General features: G+C 36.7%; 1 protein-coding gene across 11 annotated transcripts in view; it reads right to left on the minus strand.

Annotated features, from left to right (window-relative positions):
- dock3 (dedicator of cytokinesis 3) overlaps positions 1–13,442 on the minus strand; it is a 253,825-nt gene that overhangs the window by 239,321 nt on the left and 1,062 nt on the right. The window lies entirely within an intron of this gene.

The following is a 13,442-nucleotide window of genomic DNA, read 5'->3' on the forward strand; positions in this document are numbered from 1 at the left end:
CTCATAATCATATAAAAAATTTACTTCCCTTGTGGTTAAGAATCCCGGATAGCAGATAATTAAAATATAACATGCTTCTCTGAATTTAGTTAATTATCTGCAAAATTCAATAGAGTACAAATATATTTAACAATATAAAATGAGAAAAGACAGGAACCAAGCATAATCAAGATCAGCTGATACCTAAAATGTGTTAAGTACTGAAAATGCAAAGAGCATACCACAGCAAAGTACAAATACGTATGCAGTGGATTTGGAATAAAACGTCTGGATCCAGACTAGGGTAAATTTTTGAAGTTCTTGGAGCTTCAAAGCAATGAAAGAACTCTGGAGTTTATTTAGTTCTGCTGGGTGTGAAATACATTGATCAAAGGAATAATCTGGCTTATTTTGGTTAATTAAGTTCTTATTAAATGATGTCAATCGACAGTACAGGACCAAGGAGCGTAACATAAAACAGGTAGCTTTTAGAGTTTGAGTTTGAGAACACAGGATACAGGAGGAGATACAGGAAGAGACTGGAGGGCAGAAGGCGAGAACTCCTTGTCTGGATCATCCATAAAGACCAGATTTGAGTTAAGTATTTGACTTGTTAACAGAGCTGGCCATTCTGCTGTTTTTAGTTCAGGGAACTCTGATTCTTCTGTATAAAGAATCCCATGGTTAAAAATGGTCTCTCCTTGTTTGTGAACGCATTTCTAGAACAGAGAGACAGGTTTCCCATTCACTTTGTAGCATCCCGATCTATATACAGATCATACTCTCTTGGTTTAGAAGACATCTTATCTCTTCTTTTGGCCTTTGCTGGCATTATATGGGATATGTATATCTGATAGCAGTCTGGGGTTTTCCTGGGTGGTCAGGATGTGCAGTAGGCCTCTGGGATGCCTTCTTTCTAAATAATATAACTTGAATGTTGAATGTTTATGGTGTGTGTTATTTAGTGTGTGTATTAAACATTTGTTTCATATGTTAAAATGTTTTACAATGTTGTTAAACATTTATTTAACCCAGTGTGCCTGAATTACTATTCTTTTCATCAAAGCTATGCCAGAGAACAAAGAAAAGGAACAAAGTTGCCTCCCATTACACCAACTGCTTGGGTATATTCTTGGCAGAAACCATTTACATGTTGTGGGTTATGATTTTTAATTTTAATTATCGATTCATACTCTTAGTCATTTCTAATATTTCTCTAGTTTCCTAACACCATATTTAGTAACAGTAATATAAAAAAAGATCTTGAGAGCAGATGTCAACCTAAAAATTTTTGAGGCATCATCATCAACTTCTTAATGAAGTTAGGAAGCAAAGAAAGGGCTGGACCATAGTGCATTCTTGGATGACATGTTGTGCACCTACTTAAATCTCCACTATAAAGGCGATCGAAGAAAATCTAGAAACAGAGTACATTTCTCTATGTTTCGTTTTCCAAAAACTAAGCAGAGAAATATGACCATTAAAATGTTCTCTTGAACAATTTGTCAAACAACTTCCCAGGCTTGGTCATCTCTATCAATATGGCAAGAAGCATATGAGCTACCAAATCTAAAGCAGTGCAAAAAAATTTCCAATGTGTTTTTAAAGAGACAGATTGTGATGGTTTCTTTTAATAGAAAAGCAGAGGATGCTTCCAAGGAGAGGGTTACATTATTGTGTGGAAACATCAAAGAGCTGTTTAAAAACTAAGGTAGTATCAATTACGTGTATGCTAGTTCATTACCTCCCATTGGCCATACTCCACAGGATGTAGTGTAGTAAAACCAGATTGATTTCCTATTTCAGGACTATGTAAAATGGTCCATTTACATCAAGGAATCCTAAAAAGAATCACACAAAGAATGTGATCTGCAGCTACTGTACAAGCACCACTATTTTTAATTGCAGTGCTTAGCCTACTTCTATAAACTCGCTGTACATTTGCACATTTAGTTATATGGTAGTACAAAATCCCTTTAGTATGTAGATTCTGTATCTGAAAGTGCCAAAAGGTAAAGTATTGAGCTAACCACTCCTGTAATAAAACTTAACTGTAATCAGACTCTAGATTACTGTAACAGAGGGGCAATAATCCTACTTAATGGATTTCATGACCTGCAATGTAAAGTATTAATCTTTTTTTCTTCATGTACATTCCAGATATGCTACTCCTTTTGAGCACGGGATTTTATACACGTTATAATAATCAAGGATTGTATAACATATTCAATCCATCAGATCAACACCCAGGATTAAATACTGGGAAATAATCGTCAAAATATATATTTTTTCATTTATGATTCTTCTTTCATAGAGGCCATACTGTTGCCGTGCATTCTTGCTAGTGATGATTTCACATTACAGTATATACAAAGGATAAATTCTGCAACTGCTGAGTTAGTCAAGAGAGAGATGTGTTTTTGTTGATATTCTTGTTGAGTATCTTCCCCAAAACAGCTTTTTTTCTGATATCAGGATCTCTCCATATAAAGCTATTAAGTAAAATGACCATACAGTAGGTCTTGATGAGGAGCCCCTTCCTCTTAGGTTACAGAGCTGGCTTCTCAAGGAGCAATAGCATTAATAACATTTATATTGTCCTCTAAACACACTTCACTTCTTTCTCTTTGCTCTTCTCGTTATACAGAGAGGTGGACAAAATGATAGCACCCTCTTCATTTAGACACAAGTACTACAAGCACTTATGATAGAGTGTAGGAACACACCAGAAGTGAGGTCACTTACACTTTATCAAGGGCACTATAAATGCTGAGAAGCATACCATAAAGAGTAGAGCTAAAACTGACTGTTCCAGAAAATATTACCTTCCAAGTTTACCCTCAAGATGGCCATAGAGATGAGAAAGTAATCACCGTTTTGATGCTTAGTTACTTTTATGGGAATTTAGAATGATTCAACGGGCCTCCTTTGCAGTAAGTGAGGAGCACAGATACTTTAGAAGAATCACTTGTCACCAACAAAAGGTCATCTTTTAACTCCCTAATTAGTGTTTAAACATAATTGGCTTTTACATCTTAATTGATGAACAACTGTACTGTACATACAGTATGACCCATTCTTAATCTTAACATGTATCTACACATTGTTTGACTTGCCGATGATACAATAATATTAACAATTAGTGTATTTTTGTGCATGAGGCTGTTGTTCTTTCTTCTGACGTTATTTATAGTTATGGGTACATATAACCACTCAGTAAAAGTAATACAGAAAGGAGAACCTGACCTTATTTTGTATTCAAAATCAGTTTTCCAAACTAAAATTAAATTTAATTCCAATTTTAAACTGATGAGATGAATGAGTTTGCAAGAAACCAACCTTTAAAACTAACAAACTTTTAAAATAAAAAAATATATAAATCAAAACCATTATTGAATTTCACGATGTCACTTTCAAAAAAACTCAGCGCTACTTAGATTCTGAAGACAGTACAAAGTAGTTGACCTGTTGCAGTGGCAATTATGTATTTCAGTATTTTACAGAGCTGCTCTCCGGAGATCATTTATCATTCGGCAGAACTCTCATCTCAATATCTAGCGAGGCATAAGTTCGATATTGACTAATGAATCCATTCATCAGCATGCACCATCATTGTTTCCCAAATCCAATATTCAGTGACAGTGCAGTACTGTAGACCCTCTTTATATTTGGTGTCTTGGTCTGCACATAATTGAAGGTAATGCTGTACCAAATTAAACTAATACAACCAGCCACATATGCAAAAGTAAAACAGAATACTAAAGCACTTCTAAATACTGTGTGAAGTGTATATAAGAAATCCATTGTGTCATGGTGAAAAATATAATACAGGGAAATTAGTCTACAATATAAGGTCAAGACCAATTCATTTGGAAAACTATACCTTAATGTGCTAATTATACATGCACAAATACAAAACACTATTCAAAGCAAATGAAGAAGGAAACCATCTTATTATCTGGAATAAATATTTCTCTTTTTAATTAAATTGTACTTCACTTTGCTAATACATCAAAGGCATCCTTCAGAAATTTTATCAATGGTTCTGCAGACTGTAATATTCACTAATCCTGGCCTACAATGCCAAGTTAAGTAGCAAATTTACAACTAATTTTAATCAGGCTCTGCAGAACTACATTTTAATCATCTTCCCCATCTCTGCTTGTATATATGTTATAGCTCATATATACAAGTACAGATATAAATGAGCCTTTTATCTGAACTGGTATTAGTCACACATGCTTGACCTAGCATGACACATCATCATAAATAGCCCTTTACTTAAAAAGTGCTAAAAAAATATTAATCATTATCTGCAGTCCAGTTTGGGATTAACTACATCCAGGATTTAATTAATTGGCAGCTTTATCTCCTGTGCCATGGGTTGTTTTTTTTTTTGCATAGCTCCAAAATAAACCACACAGATTAATATTTTTAGAAACTTACTGTAAATGTACAATGTTAAAAGACAAAAAGTAATGGTAAATGTACAAAGCTGTAGGCAAACCTGAATAAAAATGATTTTTAGTAGTTTATTTCTTCAGTTTCAGCTAAGACGAGCTACGGCAAGTATTTTCTAAAGGTGGTTATCCCACTTAAATAATTCTCTGTCTCATTTTCAGTATCTAGTGAAATGAGTGAAATACACAATAGACTTATTCATACATGTCTTTACTGAGGTTGCTTTTGGTAAGAATTTCATACAAATGTTGATTTTGCCTTTCCTCTAAATATTGTATGTGGAAAGCAAAACTTCTCAGCTAGACAACAGCTCCCTAGTTTTTGCCACGTCTTTGGTATGAATACAGAAATGCTTAGGAGGCCTACAGTCTAGCAGTGAATTCTGTCTGCCCCATTGCATCACAAAGGTCCATTCATTAAGTGGCAGTGTGAATAGCTGTTTTTGCAATATGCCAGAAACTTCTGAACGATTTGGAAAGGCTCCATGAGTTACCTCCCACTTGAAGCTTGGAATGCAAACACTTCTGTCCCAGTGAAAAGTGGATTTGTTTACAGCAAGGCCACTGTTTTTCTTTATCTAACCTTGGTCTGATTCATAAATGTTTGTAGCACTGAGCTGTCTATGTATTCTGAACCTTTCCTGACTTCATGATGATATTCATAATAAGCCAAATCACTGCAAAAGAAACCCATGCTTTGAGCATCATAGTGATACGGAGAGTTATACAGTACATTCAGTATTCAAAATAAATACACAGGCAGCATTTAAAATGCTTCAAAAAGGTAGTGATTTTCTTTACAAAGTCAGCAGCTATGTCCCTCTTGAAATTCAAAGATTCAAGGTTATCAGCCTTCTATGGTTTTCTTTCTTGTCTAGAACTTGTTCTTTGCATGTTAGAATGGATTCAAATACTTTTTAATTCTCTTTTTTTAGAACCTAGAATTAGCAAGAAACAAACTGGAGGACACAAGCTGGCACTATGTTCTAGTGCATTTAATACAGAGAATAGGAAGGATTTTGTTTTTACAAAAAGGGTTGTGGGGGTCTGGAACAAGTACTGGAAGTACTCAGCCATACTGTTGAAGCCAATAGCTCGGCTTCTTTCAAGAAATGGCTGGAAGAGATTCTTGCATCTGGTTATAGCAAACAACAGTGTAGACAGGTCGAATGGCTTCCTGTCTGCTGTATAATGCTCTTATATTATACAGTCTACACAGGTTTCAATGTATTTGTTTTCTTTTACAAGATAAGGAAATGAACACGGCTCTTTATTAGTGTTGTTAGTACATGTTTGAAAAAATTATTTAGCACCACATGATTGTGTATAAGATACAATTTATTTCATTCTACAATCACACATAATGAATGTATAGTGACTTCTGTTGACAGAGAAAATATTGAGCTTTCAAAGCTAGGCCTTATGAGCCACAGTATCCCTGTGTCATCTAAAGATTACACAACATGATTCCATTCCAAACTGCCTATTGGCCAAACTGCTCATTAACAGTCACAGTGCAATTCTGGACAGCATTATCACAGGAAGCATTAAGGAAATGTGAATGGAACACAGTATTGATCTACAAAAGAGAAGAAGGATTACAGTGTTCTATTTGACTTCCACTGTAACACTGTTTGGATGGCAGCCCTAAATATTGAACTGCCAATTTTAAAAAGTAGAGGGATCATTCATAGGTTCCTGTGACTAACTAGTCTTGGCTTTTCTTCATTATGTACAATCTGCACTTCTTGGAAAAGGGCCTAAAGTGTAAAAAAATACCTCCAAGTAAAGATGAGGGATCTTTTTAATGGAGCACTTAACCTTATTTTTTGCCAGCGTCCTTAGCATTGAAATTTCAGAAATCTGTGATGGATTTCCTATTTTGTATTACCTCCAGAATAACCTCACAGTGTGGTCTGTTTTTGGTCAGAGCAGTGACGTGAATGCCAAAGAGGTGCTAATTTATATTTAAATCTGTGTGCTTCAAAGATCTGTTTGACAGATCTTTGAGCAAAGAGGTCTTAATCATAGATTACAGTAGAAAAGGCCAATAATCTATTCAAATTTCTACAGTTTTTAAATTCCACACAACAATCCCCAAAGCTGTACGTTTCCATTTGAAAACTGGCTCAGTGAAAGTGTTTACTGGCCTGATTCACCCAGATTTTCTTTACTGCCAGTCCTGACCTAAAACTGGGCTAGATCAATGCAAGGTAACACGTTGTGCTCATATAGCTACTCTATTCCCACACCACTGCTAATTCACACTGGAAGGACTGTCTACAAAGTAATATCTTCATTCTATGATTAACAATTCCTTTTCCCTGCATCGATCTAAAGAGTCTGAGTTTGAAATTACATACTAGCAAGTCGCAGCATAAGATCAACCCTCAGCTAGGTCAGTTTGACACTAAAACCAACACTCCAAACTGCGTTTATGGGTAAAAGCAAGAAAGATACTTCATTGGTAACAGAAAAAAAAATTAAACTTGACCAAAATATTGCAAAACTTACATAAAAATAAGTTTAAAAAAAATCACCTGTCCCTTTTTGCATTGTGAGCAACCCACAATGACCCTAAACTCTTCTATGAGGAAAACAGCTCACTATGGTTTACATTCCATCCACATATCTTACCGTAATTTTAAATGCCTTTGATCATTGCAGTATGACATGGGTATTATAAGCAGATAGGGACAATTTTTCCCAGATGATGGAACGACCCTGCATTAAACAGCGAAACCAGGGCCTTGAACTTTAAATTTCCTACAATAAGTCAGTAAAACCCTGATTCACGTACCTAATTTCTTAGTATGCTCAAACCTCTCTTGTTGATTAGCACATCAAAGTAAAGTTGATACGGTAAAGCAATGGCAGCCAAGACAGCTGCCTGCGTATCAAAATGTGCAATTTATCTCCCGATGCCATGCAAGGACACACACACATGTAACCAGGTGAATCAAAAGGAAAACCTTTCATCACATGGAACTTAATATGCTATTCAGGCATATTCATTCAAGGGAGGCAGACTCTACTTGTTGTATATAAATATTAACAAAGGGCAAAACATTCATTCTTAACTGTTTATATATCCATATAAATGAACACAGTACTGTTCTGAAATATAGTCCAACAATATGAAACTGGTCTGGTTATCTTACACAAATATTTATTTTTCAAAACATATATGACATTGTTCCACTCCTAATGTGTGTTTTTGATAGCAGGTAGGCTCAATCACATCCTTCAAGAATCTCAGTTACTTACATGTTCATGCTTTTTGTTATTACTGTATGTATGGAACATAAATATAAATAGACTTGTTGCCATTTCATTCCATTCATTGCAGCATTGCATGTTGTTTTTTAATAATCTTTAATAATCTCATAATCTGTCTGCCACAACACAAAAAAAAATGATTTGAGCCCACTTTCACAAAAGCTCAAAATTGCATTTTTGATGGCTGGGGACAATCAGGGCCAGCCCCTGTCACATCAGGGAAACAGGAATAATTGAGACATTTCTCCACCGAATTGTAAGGATCCTTCACTTATTTTTAATTTGCAGTCTATGTGTATGAAACAAATTCTGGAAAACTAACCTAAACACGGTGTAACATACATTCTCAACATCACTGATTAATTTTCCTTCAGTTCAAATATAATAATCAGCCTAAATAATTTGGTGCTTCAAACTTTATTCTTAATCACAAAGAAATAACATTTTTTCTGCTTTTACTGTCTCTATTATATTTTGACATAAGATTCCTGGATTCTCTCTAACTCTATGCAGTGCACACAAATATACTGTACTTTAAATATATTGCAAATATACTTTAAACTCTCTATCAGGTGTTTTCTTTTATATTTGAAAAGTCAGCTGAGCCTAAAACTTCAACTTCAAAATTTACAAACTCATGGTAGAGGATTGGTAAGAGGACAGTCTAAACACAGAAATGCAATCGGTGATAGTGGCAGGCACTTAAATGATTTAAATGACGAAGACTACAAACCACAGTTTCGACGCAAGTCACTGCCTTCATAAAGCACTATTATTTGTAATATTTGCTTAATTATTTCACTTAATGAATAACAAGTGAATGCATCTTTTATTTAGATCTGAATACATCTGTGGATATGCCCAAAGCCTTTTTTGTAACCAAAGTCGCTATGTACAGTATGTGGTGATTTTCCTTAAGAAACTAGGAGGATAAATGTGTAGTAGAAGATTTCAGTGAAACAGGAACATGTTTAGCTACCATACCTTTTCAGATACCTAAATTACAGTGGTGTTCTAAACATTTCTAAGCCTTGATCCTTAACATGGAAGTATGCACTGAAGGGTACACGATTAAATGCTATTTAATTGAATGGCTGCTTTAGTTCTAGGTGATTAAATTAGTTTCCATCTTGCATCTGAATCCAGCCATGTAAAATATGACAAAATTAATCAGAATCTGCCACATCTGCAATTATGATCAATTCACAGTGGGCTATTTCACTCAGCCATTCAGAAAGAAGAGACAGGCTTCTAGAATCCGACAGGCAAAAAGGCATTCAGAGCTTTTCGGTGTTGTTTTTATACAAATGAAAGAAATGCAGCACAAAATTATTTCAATAAGAAAGCAAAAGAGGATAATACACATTTGCAATAAGAAGTAACTGAACACCTTCTAAAAATGATTGATTTATTTTATTAGAATACCCTTAGTTGGCTAAAGCTGAAATTGCCATGATAAGACAGCAAAGGTTAAACTAGATAGTTAAACTAATGTAATCTTGAGAAACAATTCCCAAGATATCACCCAGTCATATTAACTTATTGTATCACACAAACATCCCATAGTTTATCCACCATCTGTTCCATAACAAATGGGAAGTAATTACAGACCAACCCTCTACATTCTTCACCTGTACACATTTATTCACGCATATCAGCACAATAATGCAATACAAATAGGGAAATTATAACCTCAGGATTTATTCTTTTCACAAATGAAAATTTATGCTCAGCAAGAAATGCTCTTGTGAAACAAGTCTTTCCATTTTAAACTAGTTGTCCTCAAGAGCTGTGTGGGGATTCCACATCCTGGGGCTGTAAATGAACATTCTGTACAGAAGATTTAATACAGACATACATGTTTTGGGAAAGTCATAACAAATAAATAGTTAATGAAGATGGTGGAATGAAGGAATTCATGGTGGTGAAGTAGGAGCTGGATTTCTGGACCAGTCTCTGGTTTTGTTTTTTTCAGTCCTTGTCAGGTCAATCCTCACCTACGGTCAGAAAGTTTGAGTAGCGTCCAAAAGAATGAGATGATAGGTAAAAGCAGCAGAAAAGAGGTTTGTCCATAGGGCTCCAGGGCTTACTCATGACATGGTTAGGAGCTCAGCAGTCTGGAAGGACACTGGAGTAGTCTGTGGCATTACGTGGGGGCGTGCCCAGTGTGGAGCCGGAGCCTTGCCTTTCTAGTACCAGCTGTCCTGGCTTCTAGATGATGAGCCTCAGCTGGGCAGGTCCAATAAAGGCACACTGGACAACCCCAACAGGATGAGCAGGGACATCCCCGGAAGGGGGGAATTTTCACCGACAGTCTCGGAGGGGATTGAAACCACGTAAGGTTTTTTTTTCATTTTTCTTCTTGCCTGTCCCATCATGCACTTTCACTGGGGCGGGCATACACACGCATTTTTGTTATGCACTCAGTCCTTGTTTTGTTTTTGCCTTAGGCACCCTGCTCACCAGACTGGACCCCGCTAAATAGGGTCAGTCCGGTGTGGTCACGGCTGTGCTAGGGGCTCTTTTGTTTTCCCAGGCTGGACCCCATTAAAAAGAGTGAGCCCAGCCTGGAGGTAATGCAGCACAGCAGTACTCTTTCTTTTTGTTATTTTTCTGCTTTTTTGGTATTATTTTTGGTCCCTGCTAACCTCACTGGGGGCGTCAACTTTTTCCCCGGTGCTCATCACAGCGCCTCCCACTCCACACTGTCACATGTCTCTGCTCCTCCAGATTGAGGTTTCTGGTGAGGATGCCTCCTGGGTGCTTCCCACCGGAGGTGTACAGGGCACGGCCCACAGAGAGGAGACCCCAGGCCAGACCTAGGTCCCGTCTCTCAGCTGGCCTGGAGCACCTGGGAGTTCCCCAGGAGGAGCTGGAGACTGTTGCAGGGGAGAGAGAAGTCCGGTCTACTCCTCACAGCCTGTTACCACCAACAGTTCACGGTTAGAAAATGAGATGAGATGGCAAAACAAGCTTTTGCAGAATCTTGTGAAAGGATCCAAGTGAAGGTCTTCAGCACTTTTTTTTTTTTTGCCATTCATGGAAGTCACCATCAGAGACAGCTACAGAATTTAGCTGCTGACACGAAATGTGAAAGTGTTCCAGCCACCTGATGACCTACAATGGTTCTCTTCTGGAGCAAAACACTTGCAGTTTTTAATCCTTCCCATATTTTTGCTTCTACTTCAACCCCATTGTATTTTAAAAAAGCAATCTGCACATATACTTTCCCATTAAGATTCCAATTTATAAAGATTATTTTTAATCAAGTCTTTTTAAAAGGAGCTTTTCACCACTCCTATCTCTCAAGGGTGGTTATGAGATTAAAACTGCCATGAAACATCAGAGTTAATTTGATTCAAATATCCTTCTTAAACTGTGGTGTGAGACTCCTCTGTAACCTTCAAGTAAATTAAAATGAATATGCTTGCCTCAAGTCAAACCATGATTCTAATCTAAACTGTGCAAAAGCTAGAACTGGTGTAACTAAATTTGCTATGCCTTGACACAATTAATGACAATAGCTTTCGTTACAGCATATACTGCATAACCTATCCCAACAACAAAGCTAGACTTAACCTGAGCACTAGAGTTGCAATGGCATAGATAAAAAGCAATAGATCTGTCTGATCACTTTTCTGCAGAAAAACTGTAACAAAGAGCACAGCTGTAAACCAGAAATGATGTCCACACTCCACTGCACTATTTACAGTACTATGAAAACACAGAGACACAGACAGAACACAGGGAGAAGAAATATAATAGTCATCTCACTGAAAAAGGCTAGACTCTTGCATCGATTCAGTGTTACTTTCCAGGCAGACTATGGAAAACCTTAAGTGACAGTGGAAGTCCTATAACAGTTTTCTGTTTTCATAATAGAGAGCAAAACATACACTGAAAAAAAAACAACCAGGCTTATCCGTTCTGTGGTCATAAAATAAAAATACCTAGGCTTATGAGTCAATGAGTTAATCGTCTAGAAAACATTCACTGATCAAATTCCTTGAACAAAAGTATGTACCTGCTAGGGTTATTAAAGAATCACATATTTGAAAGAAAAAAAGTTGTCCAAGATGACTTTGGGCTATAATTTTCAGGAGAATAAAAAAAAAACAATCCATCACCCTATTTTCCAAACTTCTTTATCATTGTCGATATTATTTTATTATTATATTTAATTAAGATACAAGCTCTTCACTAGTGCTTTCTCCTGGGATGAACATCGGTCAGCAAAATGTCTCAAGTATTCAATTGGGGTCCAGACAGATGTAGTTGAATACCCTTCCTCTTCTCCAAGTAGTTAATGCTGGAGAGATACACGCAGAGGTAGCTTGCTGATTGCACACCCTTATTTGCCAAAGCGTAGGCGTCAGTGATGAAGCTGCAAGCATTCTATAGTCGTGTGAAAGAACGTGTTTATTTTATGCTACAGTATGTCGTACAGCTAGAAAACCAGGAGATCACGTACTGCGGTTATCCTCTCAGACACGCGCACACAGGTTTCCGAACGCTGCAATATTCCCTTTCAAAGCACATTTTTTAAATACTTAATTTGTCTTGAACAGTAACCTCGGACAAATTTACTGCAATACCGCAGGTTACATTTAAACTTGATTTTTAGACTCGTCCTCCGTGCTCGATCAATCATTTATATATATATATTAGACACCAGAGGGCGCTAATCATGTTAATTGTGTTCATTTGAATGACTCAGACAGGGAAAACAATATTACAGTACAGAATTGCAATTTTGTTTCAAAGTGATAGGGAATAGGAATATCATAGTAACTCATAGGAATTTTCGTTTTATCACAGCGCAAGTAGAATTTCCCTTCATGTTTTTCAATCTTGGTTCTCTTAGCGAACAAGCCTGCGCATCAACACCAATTTCATTCACTGCAAAACTGTACCAGCTTTATTCGCTTATTTGATTCCTTTTTTCATTCATTGATTCTTGCTTTTTAGATCGGAAACTGTACTGTAGCAGGGCGCTACCCTCTTTCAGTAGACGGAATGGGAAATGGAGCTTTGAAATACACTGACGGTTTGTGCTGTACAAAATAAAGATCACTATCACTGTGAGAGGTAGATGCGAGGAAGTATGGACTACTGTTGACCGATGATTTGATTTTCCTCTTTAAGTCGTAACTAAACTGCTTAGAAATTATTAATCGAACACCTCGAGACACTTAAACATAACACGAACTGAGGAGGAGCAGTTAAACCCTACTGCAAGTGTTGGAAATAGTATTAAGCCGATGTATTTATGACGACTGCAGGAATATTTTATCTTTCTTCATGACACTTGGTTCCAGAGTGAACTATGACTATAATTTAATATCAGAAAATCGTTTTCACGAGAAACGGGAATGGTTTACGTGAGATTTCTTGGATATTTTATTATCGATTGCTCTCCAGCCCAGAGGAGCGCTAATGATCTTCTTGTTTACTCATAGTGCATTACTCACAAACACTACCTAGACATTGTAGGGTCTATGTCAAGAAAACTAAATTCTAATAACCGCTGCTGTTCTCGGTGTTTATTATACTAAAAGGGTTCCTTTATAGTTTTTGTCCATACACCTGTTTGAAAGAAAGGTGTTTTTAGCGTCCCCTGACGGTTTGTTTGATATAGCACTACACTTTTGCCGTTTGTAAAGCACAGAAAATCTGTTTACTGTATTCAACACCTTGAACTGGCTTGCCAGATAACATCTTTAC

This window comes from Lepisosteus oculatus, chromosome 4 (assembly GCF_040954835.1).
Source record: "Lepisosteus oculatus isolate fLepOcu1 chromosome 4, fLepOcu1.hap2, whole genome shotgun sequence".
Lineage (NCBI taxonomy): Eukaryota > Metazoa > Chordata > Actinopteri > Semionotiformes > Lepisosteidae > Lepisosteus > Lepisosteus oculatus.